This window comes from Protopterus annectens, chromosome 9.part0, assembly GCF_019279795.1.
Source record: "Protopterus annectens isolate FY-2018-M chromosome 9.part0, PAN1.0, whole genome shotgun sequence".
Taxonomy (NCBI): domain Eukaryota; kingdom Metazoa; phylum Chordata; order Ceratodontiformes; family Protopteridae; genus Protopterus; species Protopterus annectens.
The window spans coordinates 1183078234-1183097604 of NC_056743.1; the positions used below are offsets into that span (position 1 = coordinate 1183078234).

At 40.3% G+C, this 19371-nt stretch overlaps 1 protein-coding gene across 2 annotated transcripts in view; it reads right to left on the reverse strand.

The window, feature by feature from the left end:
* The window catches only part of CARNS1 (carnosine synthase 1), a 1286143-nt gene that overhangs the window by 475794 nt on the left and 790978 nt on the right, over positions 1-19371 (reverse strand). The gene's annotated exons all lie outside the window — the stretch shown is intronic.

Here is a 19371-nt window from a genome sequence, read left to right on the forward strand (position 1 = left end):
AACTAAACACCCCTTATGATGTAGATTCTTTTAGTAAATAGGTTCATAGGTTCATACTAGGCTATCTGCCCTAGGGCATTTATAAGCCTAGCCAGAGTGTGTTTGGCTTTCGCCACCCATTTTAAATTAATTTTGCTATGCCTTTTTTTGAGGTTAGTATACTGTGCCTCTGTCTAACAGTGAGAAGTGATAGCCGGGGTAAACCTACGATCTCCCATCCACTCATCAAGATTCCTCTTGAAGAGAGTCAATGAGGGACTCTGCCTAACCTGGACTGGGATTTTATTCCAGAGTGAAGGGAGCCTCTGGGCTATGAATCTGTCCCTCCAGCATGTCCTATTTATTTCAGTGCTGAGGTTCAAGTCTCTCGAGCACGTAGCTCGATGGGATTTGGATTTTCTGAGGTGCAGCATGTCCATTAATTCCGGGTTGGACATGGCTTTATACGTCAGGCACAGATCGCCTCTGAACAGGCGGTATGCCACTGAGTAGAGCTGGAGTTTCTTTAACCGGGCAGCATATGGCATCTGTTTGAGCCCTTTGATCCTCTTGTTGAGGTACTTTTGGGGTCTTTCCAGTTGCTGCAGGTGTCATGTAAGGTACATCCCAAAAGGGGCATTGTACTCAATTATGGGCCTGATGAGGGATGAGTAAAGAGGCACGATGACCTCCCCTGATCTAGATGTGAATCCCTTCATGATTAGGTGGGCTGTATAAAATGTTTTTCTAACCACTTTGGCCACGTGGTTGTCAAATGAGAGATTGCTATCAACTTGGGTCCCCAGGTCCCTAATTACTTCTTCTGTGCTTAATGGATTACCACCTATGTGGTAATTTGTGGGCACTTTGTTTTTGCCAAAGGGGATGACTATATACTTTTTGGCATTTAGCTTGAGGCCATGGCTCTGGCACCAGTTGTCTGTTTCTATGAGGCCCTTTTGGAGGATGCTTGTGTCGGCTGGAGAGTTGATTATGGCGCCCAGTTTGCTGTCATCTGCGAACTTGGTCAGCCACAGTCCTTCCGTGTTGGCCTGTACCTCCGAGAAATATATACCGAACAAGAGAGGTCCCAGGACTGGGCCTTGTGGGACACCACTTGTAACTGGTTTGGAGTCTGACATGGCTCCAGCAATTCTAACCATGTGGGTTCTGTCCTTGAGCCAGTTTGCAATCCATCTAGTGACATAGGGGTTTATATTTAAGCTGGTGAGCTTATCTATAATGCCCGAGTGGGGTATTGTATCGAAGGCTTTTGCGAGGTCCAGGTAGGCTGTGTGGACCACCTTCCCTCGTCAATGGCCTTGGTGACTGTTTCAAAGAAATCAACCAGGTTTAAGAGGCAGGATCTGCCCTTAACAAAGCCGAACTGGGTAGGATCCAGTGTGTAGGTCCCCAATATCTTTATTTATGAGGTCCATGATGATCCTTTCCATAGCTTTGCAGACCAAGCTAGTCAGGCTTATGGGGCGATAGTTTCCAGAATCCGTTGAGGCACCACCTTTATGGAGAGGGACCACTGTTGCTGTATGCCACTCTTTGGGCACATATCCTGTAGTAAGGCTGAGATTGAACAGTAGTTTTATGTTTGGGTTTAGCTCTTCTTGGAGTTCATGTAGGGCAGCCTGGGACACCGTCTGGTCCCATTGATGCTGTGTTTTTGCTTTGGAGAGGGCAGCTCTTACCTGAGCATCTGAGATGTCAGGGGGGCAGCACTCTGCTGGGATAGATATTTGCCCTTTTGGTGTGGAGGGGAGAAGTTTGCGCTGAACCTGTCAGCTAGGATGTTGGCAATGTCTGTGGGTTCAGTGTATTTTTTGTCATTTTGGACTAATTCTGAGCATATCTGGGAATTACCACCCAGGTTCCTAACATAATTAAAGAAAGCCTTGTGATTATCCTTAGTGTCCTGTGCAATTTTCTCTCGAAGCTGGCCTTAGACAATTTTATGACTGCCCGTAGTTTTTGCTAATACTGATCAGTGATGCCTTCCCTTTTGGGATTTTGCTCTATCATTTAGTAGCTTCCTCCTTCTATTGTATAGTTTGTTTATGGCTGGGGTCCACCAGACAGGACGTCTGCCTTTGGAGGATTGGGTCTTGGTTTTATTTGGGATCACATGATCCATGCATTCCTGAAGGTGTTCATAGAATGCGTTTATAAAGGATACTGCGGTCTGGGCAGATTTTCCACAGGCCCGGGGCTTTGAAGGATTCCACCTCGGTTTTGAGGAGTGTGAAATTTGCTTTAGAGAAGTTTTTCACTGTGGTTTTCTGGGCAGGGGTGGGGTCGGGATGTGAATATCCAGTGAGATTAGTTTATGGTCTGATCTTACCAGTGAGGGATACACTTCTGGTCTGGAGCATAGAGTCCCCATGTTGGTGATGATCAGGTCCAGTACATTTTCCCCTCTTGTGGGAGTGGTAACAAGTTGTTCCATAGCATTTGAGTTTATAAATTCTAGGAACCTTTGGGCTAGGGTGTTGGAGCTAGAGTAATGCTCCCAGTCTATGTTTGGGTAGTTGAAGTCACCCAATATAATGGTGTTTGGAGAGACCTTCATATTTTCCAGTGTTCTCAAAAAGGCCGAGTGGGGTTCCTGGGTTTGGGAGGGTGGTCTGTAGCAGGCTATAAATTGGAAGGCAGTTTTACCCACTGTTAGTTGCACATGGATAGTATCTGATGCTTCATGCTTTGTCACCAACCTGGAGGTGTGGGTATCTTTGATGAATATCGATACTCCCCCTCCTTTTGTGGTTCGGTCCAAGTTTTGGGGTCGAAAAGCATGGTATGAGGTATAACCTGGTAGTGCTGGGGTGCTCTCAGGAGCCCTGAACCAGGTTTCTGTTACTGCACAGATATCGATGTTCTCCATGCTAAGGAGAGTTTCGAGTGTGTGCATCTTGAGGTTTAGACTTCTGGCGTTGAGTAGCATTACTCTTAGTTTCTTATCCCTTGTGATACCTATGGAGGTGGGTTTGTCTTTTGAGCCTTGCCTAAAAAAGACACTATGGGGTAGCAAGAGCCTTTGCCAATATCCGAAAGCCCAGGGTGACAGGTGCAAGCCGTCCCTAGCGAAGCATCGTGGCTTGTCGAGCATATCATCCCAAGCTGACAGGCATTGGATCCCCTTTGAATGACACCAGTACTTAAGCCAATTGTTGAAATTGATCATCTTGTCTTCATATTGTGGCATCATTCTTGGTGAGGGTAAGATGCTACTCAAGGTCAGGGTCATACCGGCCTGGGCTACATGCTCAGAGAGCTCCTTTATGTCTCTTTTTATGTAGTCCAGGGAGGTACGTCTCAGGTCATTCACACCAGCATGGACAATGACTGAGTCATATTTGTACTTGCCTTGGAGTGACCTGAGTGCTTGTGTTATGTGGCGGATCCTAGCACCCGACAGGCTGCTCACCGTGACCCTCTCCTTGTTCAGCCTGGTGAGCGGGACGTCAGTGTGCCTGATGATAGAGTCACCTATTACAAGTGTATCAGGTGTGTTGCTTAGTCTTAAGGGCTGTGACTGTTCGGCACACTGGCTTTGTGAGATATGTGTTGCACGTGTTTATACTAGGCTATCTGCCCTGGGACAATTATAAGCCTAGCCCGATTCTGTATGGCTTACGCCACCCCTTGATTTGAGTATACTGTGCCCTTTTTAAGGTTTAGTTTACTGTGCCTCTGTCTAATAGTGACATGGGAGTAATCCCTGGGACAAACCTACGATCCCCCATCCACCTATCGAGATTCTTCTTGAAGAGATTCAGTGAGGTGCTCTGCCTCACATGAACTGGAATTCTATTCCAGAGCGAAGGGAGCCTCTGGCTTATGAACCTGTCCCTCCAGCAAGTTCTATTTATTTCTGTGCTGAGGTTCAAGTCCCTTGAGCGTGTGTCTCTAAGGGATTTAGATTTACTGAGGTTGAGCATGTCCATTAATTCTGGATTTGACATAGCTTTGTATGTCAGGCATAGATCACCTCGAAGTAGGCGGTATGCAACTGAGTAGAGCTGGAGTTTTTTCAACCGAGCAGCATATGGCATCTGTTTGAGACCCTTGATCCTCTTGGTGAGATACTTTTGGGGTCTTTCTAATTGCTGCAGGTGTCGGGTAAGGTACATCCCAAAAGGGGCATTGTATTCTATGATGGGCCTGATGAGGGATGAATAAAGGGGCACGATTACCTCTCTTGATCTAGATGTGAAACCCTTCATGATGAGGTGGGCTATGTAGAAGGTCTTTCTAACCACTTTGGCAATGTGGTTTTCAAAGGAGAGATTGCTATCAACTTGAGTCCCCAGGTCCCTAACTTTCTCTGTACTTAATGGGTTTCCGCCTATGTGGTAATTTGTGGGCACATTGTTTTTGCCAAAGGGTATGACTATACATTTTTTGGGATTTAGCTTTAAACCATGGTGCTGGCACCAGTTATCTGTCTCTGTGAGACCTTTTTGAAGGATGTTTGTGTCAGCTGAAGAGTTGATTATGGCGCCCAGTTTGCAGTCATCTGCAAACTTGGTGAGCCATAGTCCTCCCACGTTTGCCTGTACCTCGGAAAAGTATATACCGAACAAGAGTGGTCCCAGGACAGAACCCTGTGGGATGCCACTTTTGACCGGTTTCGAGTCTGACATGGCTCCAGCAACTCTCACTCTGTGGGTTCTGTCTTTGAGCCAGTTTGCGACCCATCTTATGACATAGGGGTTTATATTTAAGCTGGATAGCTTATCTATGATGCCCGAGTGGGGTATTGTGTCAAATGCCTTTGCAAGGTCCAGATAGGCTGTGTGGACTACCTTCCCTTCATCTATGGCTTTGGTGACTGTTTTGAAGAAGTCAACCAGGTTCAAAAGGCAGGATCTGCCCTTGACAAAGCCAAACAGGGTAGGATCTAGTGTCTGTAGGTCCCCAATGTCTTTGTTTATGAGCTCCGTGATGATCCTCTCCATAGCCTTGCAGACTAAGCTAGTCAGGCTTATGGGGCGATAGTTTCCAGGGTCCGTAGAGGCTCCACCTTTGTGGAGTGGGACCACTATTGCTGTACGCCATTCTGTGGGCACATATCCTGTATTGAGGCTGAGATTGTATAGCTGTTTTATTTGAGGGATTAGTTCCTCTTGGAGTTCATGTAGGACGCAACCTGGGATGCCATCTGGTCCCATGGAAGCAGTGTTTTTTGCTTTGGAGAGGGCAGCCTTCACTTGAGCATCAGAGATGTTTGGGAGGCAGCCCTCTGCTGGGATAGATACTTGCTCTTTTGGGGGGGAGGGGGTGGAGAAGAATATCTCCAGAATTCTCTCTTTTCTACATCTATCTTCTTTGGTTGTTAAATTCCAAATGAATACAGTATTATGGCATTGATGTAATGAGAAATGTAAAAGGAAATATCATGACTGAAAGATTGCAGCTGGAAATATACATTAAAAGAGGTCCATTTTTCCTTCTTGCCTTCAAAATAGTTTGATTAATGTCTTTTCAAAAATCAATTATAGTGTCAACAGTGATCACAAAATTGTTTGTTGTATAGCAATTTTTATTTTTTCAGGTTCCCTAGAGTGTGTGTGTGTGTGGGGGTTATATTAGTTCACCGAAAGTGTATTTTAGCGAACACCTAATCATTGACCCCTAATCATCGAAAACTGCTGCCCTGATTCACTGAATTTATCAAGGGCAAAGAAGTAGTTGGCCAAATACACAACTTTGCCCTTATCTCTACTGTAGTGCAATCTCAGAGTTGGTATATATAGTTGGGGAGGGGAGTGGGGAGAGAAGCCCCACTTGGTTGGGTTTGATTTAGTGAGATGTTTGTCTGTTGTGCTGCAGGGCAAGTATTTCATTGCCCTTGGTAAATTCAGTGAATCACAGAAGTGATTTTCACTGAATGGGGCCAGTGATTAGGTATTCACTGAAATACACTTTTGATGAACTAATATAGACCCAGTAAGGGTGATCTACCCTAAGTTTGCCAAAATACAATATTGCTATTTTATGGAGATTCACATCCAGTCTGATAATTCACAGAAGTTCTGATTATAAAGAAGTTATATACTTGCCATAACGCTCCATCTGTATTGTACATCTTCATTTATCCTTGACATATGGGTTCGGTTCCGATATTGGAACCGACTTGGCCATTACTACAGGCTGCGAGAACCAAAAAAACCTTCAAGCTTAAGTCCTACCCAGAATGCTCCTTTCCAAATTACCTCAGATCAAGTTTGCAGGTAGAAAAGACAGAAAGTATAATCCTAGTAACACCATTATAGAGATCATATCTGGTGTTGTATGTGAACAAATGCATAACTAGGACCATAATTCATTCCACCAAGAGGTCAGAATGGAAGGGGGGGGGGGCGGTGGGGAGTCAAGGATAAATGAAGATGGGCAACACAGATGGAAGATTATGGTAAGTACATAACATCTTTATTGGATGCTGTTAATCTTCATTTATCCTTGACATATGGGACAGAGTCCCCAGCTACCTAAGATCTTGAGAAGACTGAAGGAAGGATATTCCTGAGCACCATAGAACCAAATGACACTCATCCCCTAGAGACTAAGTCCAACTTGTAATGAGTAATAAAGGTATGTGGGGTATCCCATATTGCTGCTGAACAGATATCATCCATAGAAGCCTTGGAATGAAAAACTGCTGAAGTAGCTATGGCTCTAATAGAATGTGCCTTAACAGGCCCAGGTAATTCGACTTTCCTCTCGTTGCATATGAAGGATTTACAGTCCTTTAGCTATCTAGATAAGGTAACCTTGGTGACAGGATTACCTATTCTGTTCTGGTAGTTGAAAAAGAATCAAACAGTTGGTCAGATTTTCTTATGTTCTTTGTTCTATAAAGACAGAAGTGCAATTGTCTGTGAACATCTAATAAAAGCAAACAGTATTCACCTTTGTTTGAAAAATTGGGAAAGAATACTGGTAAATGGATAGTCTGATTGATATTAGTTTCTGATACCACTTTTCGTAAAAAGGAAGGGTTCATTCTCAAGGAAACTCTGTCTTTGTGAAATATCAAATATGGTGGTTTACAAGATAAGGCATGAATTTCTGAGATTCTTCTGGCAGAAGTAATCACTGCAAGAAAAAGTTTTCCAAGATAAGAATTTCAGGTCGCAGTTAGCAGCAGGCTCAAATGGGGGATGCACTATCCTTTGTAGCACTGTGTTTAGGTCCCAAGGTGCAAACAAATCCTTCTACTGCACTTTTAACATCAATGTTCCTTTTAAAAATGCTTTTCAAAGTTTGTGAGAAATTAAAGAATATTTTTTGAAACCATTATGAAAATTTGAAATAGCCACTAGTTGAAGCCTGACAGTAGAGGAAGAGGCTCCTGCTTCAAAATGCAAAGCTAAGAATTCTAAGACTTTGTCAACAGAAGCTTTAAAAGGGTCAGTGTTGTTATCTCAAGCCCAGAAAGAAAAGCTTTTCCATTTACTGTTGTAGAGTTTTCTGGTGAAAGGCTTATGGGAACCTAAAAGAAACCTACAAATTGGGGAATATATAGGATTATGCCTGCCAATCAATGGAACTGGAGAAGCCAAGCTGTGAGCTTGAGGTTTTGAAGGTTTGGGTGAAATAATCCTTCTGGATGGGGTAGGAGACCTGGATCTGGGACCAAGGTCCACAGTTGTTTAATCAGATAAGGCCAAAGAAAGGGGAACCAAATCTGTCAAGGCCAGAAGGGGGCAATGAGGATTACCTTGCCCTTCAACCTGATCACTTTCTTTAGAAATTGAGGAATTAAAGGGATCAGAGGAAAGGTGTACAAGTGTCCTGAGGACCAATTGTGCAGGAAATTGTCCCTTGGGGACTCTCCCAGAGGGGAGGCCAGGACAAAATAGCTGCTGCACTGTTGTTCAGTGGTAATGCAAATAGATTGCAGCAAGGTTGGTCCCAGTGATGAAAAATCTTTTCTGCCACTTTGGAATTGAGAGACCACTCGTGAGGCAGAAGAATGCACCTGCTCAGTTTGTCTGCTATCACACTGGAATTCTCCAGAATATGTGTTGCTATTAGAAAGTGGTTGGAAGAGATCACCCACTACCAAGCTTTGAGAGCTTTCCAACAAAGGGGTTAAGACTTGGTTCCTCCCTGCTTGTTAATGTACCAAACTGCTAACATATTGTCTGTTTGAATCATAATTGTTCCTGAGGGAAGAGCAGTTTGAAAAGCTGGCAGTGCTAAATGCACTGCCCTCAGCTCTAGAACACTGATATACAAGTTGGTCTCCATGGGGGACCAAGTGTCTTGGATAGTGTTGCCCAGATAATGCCCCCCACCACATCTGGGAGGTGCCCATGGTCACTATGGCCTGGGTTTGAATTGGGACAAAGGGGCAGCACAAGAGAATTTCCTCTGAATAAATGCACCAAGCTAGGTCTTTTTTGCAATGATTGGTAATCAAAATCTGATCTGACATTGGCTGATACAGTATGGATCACTGAGATGCTAGAAGCCACTATAGAATTCTCATGTGGAATCTTGCTAGGGGAACTAACGATATGGCCACCGCCATCGATCCTAAGGCTTGCAAAACTAGTCATGTAGCTACGCTCTTGCTTCTGACAATTTTTTGCACTTGGGCCTTGATCTTTTGCAATCTTAGATAAGGTAGGGAGTCTATACAAGTATTGGTATTTAGTACTGCAAGTTTGTGCTGGAGTCAGTTGTATTTTTTCATAATTTACAGTAATCTACAGGTTGGCACAGGTCTGGAGAACATAGTCTCTTTCTTGTTCTAAACGATGCCTAGTGGGAGTGGTAATGAGCCAGTCATCTAAATATGGAAACACCTGGAATCCTTGCAGTCTCAAGTGAGCTGCTACTACTGCCATGCATTTGGTGAACACCCTACGAGCTGTGGTGAGACCAAAGTGCAGAGCTCTGAACAGATAATGACTGACTCCCAGCCAAAAGTGGAGAAATCTCCTGGAGCATTTGTACATTTTTATGTGGTAATACGCATCCTGAAGATCTATCGAGCACATCCAATCATCTTTCTCTAAAAATGGGAGAATAGACTGAACCAGAATTTTGTCTGTTGAACAGATTTATTCAAAACACTTAAATCTAAAATTGGTCTCCAGTCCCCTGTCTTTTTTGGCACTAAAAAGAATCTTGAGTAAACTTCAGATTCTATCTGGTCTGGTGGGACTTCTTGGATGACTTTTTTTAAGCAATTTTTGAATTTCTAGAACTGCTGGTTTCCTCTGACTGGATGGAACATCAGGGATTTTGTTGGTGTTGTGTGGAAGAGAAAGAAAGGCTATATTGTATCCTCTGGTTATAATCCTTTGCACCAAAACATCTGAGGTTATCTGAAGCCAGGCATCTTGGTGCAAAGATAATCTCCCCCTGACTGCTTCCAGAGGAAAGCAATGGGGCCTCCTTTCAGGAGTGCTGGTGGGATTTTCCAGGGAAGGCATCCCTGGAACTCTGATTTTGCAGACTACCTCTGCTGTGTGGACAGTGTCTCCCATTAAAGCTCCCCCTCTGCCCAAAGGGGAGCCAGAGCCACATGTGTCCAGGAAAGGCCCTTGTGACTTTTTGAACCACATTTTACCACGTCTCTGGTTTGTGGAATAGGACCGTTGAAAGGTAGAAAAACATACATCCACTGCAGAAAGAGTATTTTCATCCTTTTCATACCTCGACAAGGTGTTTCAAACCTTAGGGCCAAAAAAGGATGATCCGTCAAATAGAGCATTGAAGAATGAAGACTTGAATGGCTCCGCAAATTCACACAACTGCAGCCAGGTGTGTCTCCTTATGGCAACACCCAATCCTGCTCCTCTAGTCATCCCTTTAGCTGCATGTGCAATGAGCTTCATGAACAAATTTGAAATGGACTCTAGGGTGGCTAACTGAGAAGCGACCTTACATTGGACTTTGTCAGATACAGCTCATGCCAGGGTATCTGATAACTCCTTAATCAGATCTCTTTGGAGTCTGGTGAAATGTGCTATGAAGTTCAAAGACCATAAAGCAAAAGTCAATGAAGTTAAACGCACTTGCCAAATCTATCCATTGCCCGAGACTCTCTATTAGGAGGACGGATAGCGGAACTTTCGTCCACCAGTTCCTTTTTTGTAGTCGCCGCTACCACCAAGGTATCTATTACCAGTCACTTCACCCAAAACTGATGATCATCAGGAGCAGTTAGTTTTTTGTATGGTCTCTTTGGGGGATGGGTTCTATAGTGTTAGGAGCCTTCCACACCTGTTGCGAGATCAACTTAATGATATTGTCAATAGGCGGGGTCACCCAAGAGGTAAAAAGTTGGGCACCAAAAGCTTGCAGATTCCTCTGAGGATGGTTGCTGGAACATCCAGCCACCTCTCTGCTTAAAGATTTCAAGGATGTCCCCAAAGGAAACATCTTCTGGGGGTGACTGTGGGGAACCTTCTCCTTCATCATAGTCAGTGCCCTCTGTGATGGATTTCTCTGGAGAATCTAAGTGTTTCCTCTTACACTTTCTCTTCTGAGGAACCTCTTCAGTGGGAGGATCTGAAAAGGTGCCAGAAGAGACTGGCATCTGGACAGGTGACTCCTGCATCTTTGGTGCTCATTGTCCTGGTGTTGGATTTGGTAGTGTCTCTGGATGAGGGGAAGGACTGGAGATCTGCTCTGACAACTGCTGGGTTGACTGACTGCCCACAGAGGACATGACCCTCAACATTGCTTGGAAAGCTGGTCCCCCCTGAAGAGGGAAGAGAGCCTGAAACCTAGAAGGACCGCCTTGGAACTGTGGTCTCCACACACTCCAAATAGACAGCCTCTGAAGCTGAAGCTGGGGTTAAGCTAATGCTTGCCAAAGCCCCGAGATGCAGTGATGCCTCCAAAAAACTGGAGTGGAGTCTTATAGCTTGGGACCGACAGTGCAGCTTTCACCCTGAGATGTTTTCTGGATCCAAAAAGGCTGAAGACTCGGGGTTGGAATCGGTACTGGAGATAGAGATCTCAATGGAATTGAAGCTGCTGGCACCAGTAAGGTTGGAGCAGTAATCTCTAAAGCTTGAGAGGAGGGCAGAGAATAGTGGGGGTTAAAGAAGGAGGAGTTCTGGCCACAGAAAGGGCTGGAACCGAGGATACACCTAAAATTCCCCTACTGCAAGAAGCTGATCTACCAATATCAGCACATCTGTTTCTGTAAGACCTCTGGTGGAATGAATAGACTGGGTCAAAGGGGATCTAGTACATTCCAAAAATGAACTAGGCAACTGACCTGCAAAGGGGTCAATGGATGGAGAGTATGTGGTCCTAGGCCAGTCTAAGAACAAGACTTCAGCACTTTCCAAAGGCGCTGTAGACATCAGTACCTGGGGCTATCAGATCTGAGGATTGTCTTGTAGTCTGTGCCAACAACTTTGGCACCAGTGAATGGAAAACTGTTGGCACCAAAGATTGTGTCAAAGCATCTCTTAAAGTCTGGCCAGGTTATGCAGTAACAGAGAAAACCAACATTTTAAGTTTCTTAGTAGATGAACCAGTGGGAGAAGCTAGCACCAATCAACTTCTTTTCTTGGATTTTTCAATCTTCAATGATGAAAAGAAAGAAAAAGAATGGAATGAGATATTAGTTTTGCTCTTTTTCTCCTGACCAGAAATGCCCTCTTCAAAGGTAGAGTTCAACAACCCTTTTAATATCAGTTTGTTTTTCCTTTCTACCAGGCCCTGGTGACATAAGCCATGACAAACAGAGAAATCTTCTTGCAAGTTCACTGGACCTAGGCAATAAAAACAGAAAGAATGCCCATCTAAATTTGGAAGCTTTCGATCACACTTCAGGCGTTTCTTGAAACCAGATGTGCCACAGCCATGATACCCATGACCATACGCACTAACAAAATTCGCAATTTTTTTTTTTTTTTTGCGGGGGGGGGGGGTATATAAATATGTCTACCAGATGGTACCAACTACCGGATGACACAGTGGTGCAGCAGTAGCATTGTCACCACACAGTAAGAGGTTCTCTGGTTTGATTCTTGGCTGGAATGCCTTCTGTTAATGGAATGGCAATGGGTGCCAGCTGTGCTCCAACTTATGCCAACTTGATACTCTGCAGCTGGGAAAAGTTGCATGTTATTAATTCAGCATATCAGTTGGGAAAAGTTACATGTTATTAATTCAGTTTATAAAATCAACTAGCATTTATATCTCTATTACCTGGATGAGATTTTTAGCTTTTGGAAAGATTCATCAGGTAAATGTGTGGATTTTGTAACTTACCTTAATAACACCACTTCATTCCTTAGGTTCCCCTATAACCATTCAAATGATGGAATTGATTATCTGGATGTTACAATTTTTTTAAAGATAAAGTTAATAAGTGTTTTGCTTCAAAAATTTACAGAATGACCACTTTTTCTAATAGTTACTTGGATTTTGCTGGTTGTCACCTGAAATATGTTAAGAAAAACATTTGGCACGAGCAGCAATAATGTGTTCTGACTTATACAGTTTTACAAGTGAAGTCAACAACCTAACACAGATGTTCCTGGACAGGGGATACCTCATTCATTTATTATCTACTACATGGGATAAAGTATTAAAAGACTGGGGTATGAAATTTAAACCCCTTCTAGGTTCGGATTGTGACAGTGGAGCATCTCGAGCTTTGACAGATGGTTCCCTAAAAAGTCACTGTATGTTAATAGTTTAGTGATTACACATGGTCCACATTCTAGGGAAGTGAGAAATAAATAACTAAAAACTGAAACATTTTTAAGGTTGATGAACAGATTCACAAAACACTAGATCACAACCCTGGTTTGTGTGCAAGACAAGTAGGAATCTTAAAAACTTTTTAAACACCAAATGTACACTGTCACTACGAAGCAACATATGGGAACAAGAAGATGTAGGGCTTGTAGCCAGTGCAGTTACGAGAGTGACCAAAGAGAAATTATTGTGGGGGTACTCTCACAAAAAATCCCCCTTATAGATGAGAACTGTGGTTCTATAGGATTATTTACATAGCTTTATGTTCTGCTTGTTCAGGTTTTTATGTTGACAAAACTGAAAGACATTTTCGAACAAGAATTTGTGACCATAACTAAGCTATATTAAAATGTAATGCCAACAACTTCTTGTTCAAGCACTTATTGAATTGTTCTAACTTTTCCAGATTTAATTTTGGTGTCTTAGTCGTCCCTAAAGATCCACGGGGTGGGGGTGGGGGGCGAGGGGCAATGGGAAAACAAATTAGAATTAAGGGAGCTTGTTTGTCAACTCAGATTAAATGCATCAGAATAATCTGGGTTAAATGAAGACAGTTCTGTTTCTGCTGTGTTAAAAGTTAGGGCTGCTCAACTTTAACATAGAAGTTTTTTATATAAATTTTTAAAGTGCAAAGTTTTAAAGTTGTTTCAATAAAATTGTTGCTTTTACTCTTATTTGAATTATATTAGGCTGCACAATCACATGCTGTATTCTTTCCCTTGGTAAAATGCAATCGTTGTACAGTAATTATAACAAGACTCGTAAGCACTGCTACCCCTAGTATTTAGTTAAAGTGCAATGATTCTAACCTGCAGCTATACATAGTCTACATACCATACATCCACGCTTGATGTACACCTTGCAAAATTCAAGGAAACTCAGGAGAGGTGAAATATGCCATTCTACCTAGAAAAGACTTTTCTGTTTAAATTGAGAGCAGCAATGTGCTGACAGCTGAACAAATTTCTGGGGGACCACTGATGAGCTTCCTCATCCTGACCATAGATCTAATCCTTCCTCTCCTCCTCACCTTAAGGATGCGGTGATGGCCAACCAGTTTTCATAAAGTTTTCTGACTTTGTTGACATTGTAATAGGTGTATACAAGCCTGGAAGAGTGTGGGTATGTCCCAACATGGTGAGTGCAGGAGCTTCCATTCTGCAAAAAGGAATCTAGACTGAGATTCACTAATAGTGGGTTTGAGTGATTTTCTTTTTTTTTTTTGTAGATCGAAACTCACTGAATATTCCATTCCTCATGTAATCACTGTATTTACTCTAAAGATAATTCCAACAATATCAATGTACAAGTTTTTAAATAAATTCAAAGTCAGGTCTGTTGCTAGTGACAAATCATCCTCCTAAAATGTTGAAATTCTTCACTAAATCTGTTGCTTTTCATATCATTACTCATAAATCTCTTTTTTAAAACATCTTTAGTAAATCATAACATTTTAAAAGGTAATACAACTTTATATACATCAGCAGAAAACAAACAAACCATAGTAGTGATTTCCATTGTTATTATCATGCAATATACATATATTTTTTCTTTTGTAACACTTTTCATTCACTCCTGAACATTAATCTGCATGTATCATTTACACAAATTCCATTTATTCCTATGAAATTTGTACCTTCCCTTTTCTAAATATCACACAATCAGTTCTTTTATCTCTTCTACAACATTCAATACTTCAGTTACGGTGAGTTTAGAGCTTGATTTCTATTTTCTAGTATTTTTTTTTTGGCAACCAGTACCATTAAATTTCCAAAGGCCTTACTGTGTTCTGACAATTTCAGATCATACATCCTAACTCAAAATCATTATTTTCTTAGTTACAGCCATTTGTTCTCCAACGTTTCTTTCAGGGTACTGTGTAGGATATTTTTAATATCTACCAACTCATTACAATCCCCAAACAAATCCCAGTTAATATTCTCTTTCCCATCACACCTACGACATTTGCTATATACCAAAGGAAAAGCCATTTGACATCTACATTGGTATAAAAATACTTATGCAAACACTTTCATGCAGACATTTCTTCTTATTGTTCCTTTTAAAACTGTCTTTCTATTCTCTTTTCCTTATCTTTTCTGATGACTTCTGATTGATTTTTTAGTTAAGAAATATTACATATGCCCTAACAGTTATCCATTTTTAACAGCAACTTCCTTTCTAGATGCAACTAAAAACAGTACTAGAGATGGTCTTTCACTTAGCATTCCCATATCCCTTTCCGTTTGCTACTATACTCTATTATCAATCCCTGCTAGGAAAGGCAGTCTCTAACATGCAATCCAAACCTCAGCTTAGCCTTACCCCACACTATCATCTTTACCTCCTGAGTTATTTGGTTCCAATACCTTGGTTCCCTTGCAAATTTCCTCCAATAAATTCCAGATCCCTCTTGTCTATTTCCTATAACTCTACTTGCATTCATTCCTATTGGTAAAAATCTATTTTCTCCATTCCCACATTGGCTTTCTTCTAAGAATATCTTCTGTTACTTTATGAATATAATATTCTGTATGGTTGTTGCTATTCTCCTTAAAGACTTGCATCAAAAATTCAAGTCTCTATTTAATCTCTCACCCTTCCTCATTTCATCACCATCTTCGCTTTCCACTTTGATTTATAACATTCTACTTGAGTTATGTATGTGAGCCTTAAATCAGGTAATCCTGAACCCCTTTGTTCTCTGAGGCGAATCAGCTTATCCCTATTTACTCTTGCCTGTTTCTCTATCCAAATAAATTCCTTGAACTCTTTATTAATTAGCATCCACAGCTTTCCCTCTGGTTGATAAAAATACATGCTTGTATCCTACTATCCATATCCATATCATGAATTTCCAGATTCTCAGTTTTTGTATCATCCTTTGTTTAGTCTCTTCTCATAGCCTTAACTGCCACAGCAGAATCTTGTTTTAATCCATACAGCTTAAAACTTCATTTTATCATGTTCCCATATCTATGGGCATCGCTGAACAAATTTATTCATTGGTACATACTTTACTGCTATAGCTCTTGTTTATCTTCATTTATTTTAGATTCCTAAAAGATTTGAAACTGTTTCAAAATGTTCCACAACATTGAAATACCATTCTCTGGATTTATCATGTATAAAATAAGATAATTTGCAAACATAGCTAACTTTTTGAGATTACCAAACCAGTAATAGCCTTGAATTTAAATATTACCTTTTTTGTTTGCTAATGGTTATAGATACAAAATAAATAATAATGGGGAAAGAGGACATCCCTGCCTGGGTTTTATGTTTAAGCACAGCTTGACAGAGAGGAACCCTCCCATCTTAATTCCTGCCTCTAACCTTTCATATAGCCATCTTATTAAACCTATTATTCTATCAGGGTATATTAATGCGCCTGTTGCCCTGGTTAGCGCAACTTAAGAAAATAAAATTCTCGCTGACTTTAATCTTTCTTTGCATCAAGCCTTGTAAGCAATAGTGGTATCCTTCTTACTCTTTGCTTCCCGCTGTATCATTTTGTTCTATTAATGTTGCCAAATGCTTGCCTCCTTTCCACAAAACCGCTGATCCATATCTAACAACCTGTGCAGTAACTTTGCCATTCTCATAACTAGTATAGAGACGAACACTTTATAATCATGGTTTAAAACTGAAATGAGTCTATATGAAGTCAGTGAATGGTATTTATCCTCTTTGGGTAATACAGTCACTATAGCATTCTTTCCAGATGCTGCCACCCTTTTTTAAATATTATAAACAATTTTTTTCAGATTTTTATCATTTTCTTCCGATTTAATTTCCAAATTTCCATAGGAATACCACATATTCATAATGACTGATTACAGATCATCATTTTTATGTCATTTCTTCCTATCTTACCTATTACTTGTTGAGCCCAGTCTTCCCCTGTCTTTGGCATAATTAAGTCTTCCATAAATATTTCCATTTGTCTTTCTTTGGCTTTCCAATTCCTCTGAGTTATACAAATGTTCATAAAATTTCCAAAATACCTTTAATAGTGCTATATGTCCTCTGGTTATTTTTCTTTTCATATGCTCCATAAGTCTGGCTACAACTCTACTTTGTTTTCTAGGTTGTTGTACTAAAAGTGTTTGCAGTCTAGAGCTGCTACAGAAAGCAGTTGCTTAGCAGCAACCTTTCTAAACTCAGGAATATTACCCAAATACTCCATTATTTTCCTGTTAACACTCATCATTTGCTCCTCTTTTTGTTCTGTGATAGTCTCCTTCTTTTGCAATACAGTAACCTTTCTCAACACCTCTAAATAACTCCTATTACATCTTTCCCATATTTCTACCATGTTTAAAATTCCATTTTCATTTTATCCTACTTACTAGTTATCCCTTCTGAAGTAGTTTCTATCTTCCCTAATGACTCGAATCATTTTTGCAACATATTCCAAAAATTCCTCATTTCAATAGATGGATATGAAAGCACCATTAACTCATTATATAACATTACCTTGCATCTGTATCTTAGATTTTATTGGTGAATGATTAGATATAGTTATTGGACAAGTCTCAAAGTATTCAGTTAAATATACATGTTCCTTTGAGAATTAATTTCTATCCAATCTATCCCATTTATTGTGTCTTGGGGAATAATATGTAATATCTGTGCTCCTGCTACTGAATTCACATCTTAAATGCCACATATTCTCATATATTTCATCATAAATCTACCCCATTACGCATATTTTCCTTCTAGTCCCCAGATCATCACCATTACAAACTAGGTTCCAGTCCCTACCCATAAATAATATTTCCTGCTGAAGACTTATTATTCTTCCAAAATTCTCTTAAGCTCCATAAAAGTAGTTTTAGGTGGAACATAAATACATACCAGCATAATATTCCTCCCCGCCAATAACCTTTTACTGCCACAAATCAACCATTATAATTTCTTCCTCTTTTATCACTATTGGAACCCATTTCACAATCAGTATTGCTCTCTTTTCCTTTATCCCTGACTTTCTGTTGAATGTCTACCCTAAAGTACTTTCTTTGTCTAATTCACATTTTCATTTCTATCCAAATGCATTTCCTGTAACATTATTTGCACTCTATGTTTCTTAATATAATTTAATACTTTTTGCTTTTTGTCTGTACCTATAAGGACATTTGCATTCCATGTTAATACTGACAAAAGTAGTCATTCTGATAAAAAGCTATTACTCCCTCATGTTATACATTATATTTTATTTCTGTACATATTTCCAACTTTCAGCTTACATGCATACAATATTTTGCAGGTTTTTCTCATCTCCATCTGAATCCATGTCAACTTATTCTAGACTTTTTTGTTTCAATAAAAACACTCATTAAAACAAACAAAAAACTAATACACTTTACATGAAGTAAGTCTACTTCCCAAATAGCAGCGATTGCCCCAAATCATCAACTGCTCACACATCATTAACTATTCTAACGTTGAGGTTAACAAGGCTAAAGCACATGTTCGAGCTTGTGTTCCCACTTACACAGATTGCCCTCTGCTCTTATCTTATGCCCGTCCCTCTCTCAGATATGATAAACAACTTAAATGCTTTCAATAAACAATAACTTTCAGCCTTGGGAAAAGTACACTGACTATATTTAATACATGAACTCATTCACTCCAGTGGAGCTCAGGAAGTTTGCACTGTAACTTCAATGGGAGGAGCCTAATCATTTTGACTGAATCAAATTATATCCAGATATTTCAAACAAATGTTCATATCTCTGGAACCATAGGGGTTATGAAAGAAGTATAAATGGCAAACCCTTCAGCACAAACTATTTTATAGTGGTAGTGTTCTTTAGGTCCTAGGTCTTGAACTGAATTTTATAAGTTCCAGTTAACACAGTAACTATTATGTTTGTAATGTCTTGTAAACAATTTACAATATCTCAGCAGCCATTCGAGTTACACACACTGTCAGCAGCATTATATTCAACTAGCTGAGTGCTTTCATATGAGGCTAAAGAGTTCTGCCTGGTTCCGCATGGTTGTTGAGATATTTAGAAAAAAATGAAAATTAAGTCTATATAAATTAATATCATAAAAACATTTAATATCTCTTTAGATGAACCATCATTAGACCTTTATATATACTAAACAATTAATAATCAATATTAATTATCCAATTTAAAATTAAAACAATCAAATAATCTATTTATATAAGAAATTTCCAGTTGCATTCTTTATTCAAACCAGCAGGTGTCATAGTACCATACTTTAAAATGAAGACAGTTTATATAATAATTTATTCTTTAAACAATCCTCATTTTCTGCTGTAATGTGTTTTAGAATACAACCTTTTTAACTCTGTATAAACCCCCCATGTGTATTATTGAAATGACAAGCTACTGGACTTTCTAATTTATTATTCCTTATGCCTCTTATGTGTTCCTCCAACCTAATTTTAAGTTCTCTTGGTTTCTCCAATATAAAATAGATTGTAGGGACACCTGAGAGCATAAATCATCCCTATTGTATTGTAAGAATATGTTGCTATAGGTTTATATTTGACACCATTAATAATATCAAAACATTTAATATAGGAACATATGTGGAGCAACCCCCACATGCCCATGTGCCAAAATACCTTATATCTGTATTGCATCCAATTTGGGGTAC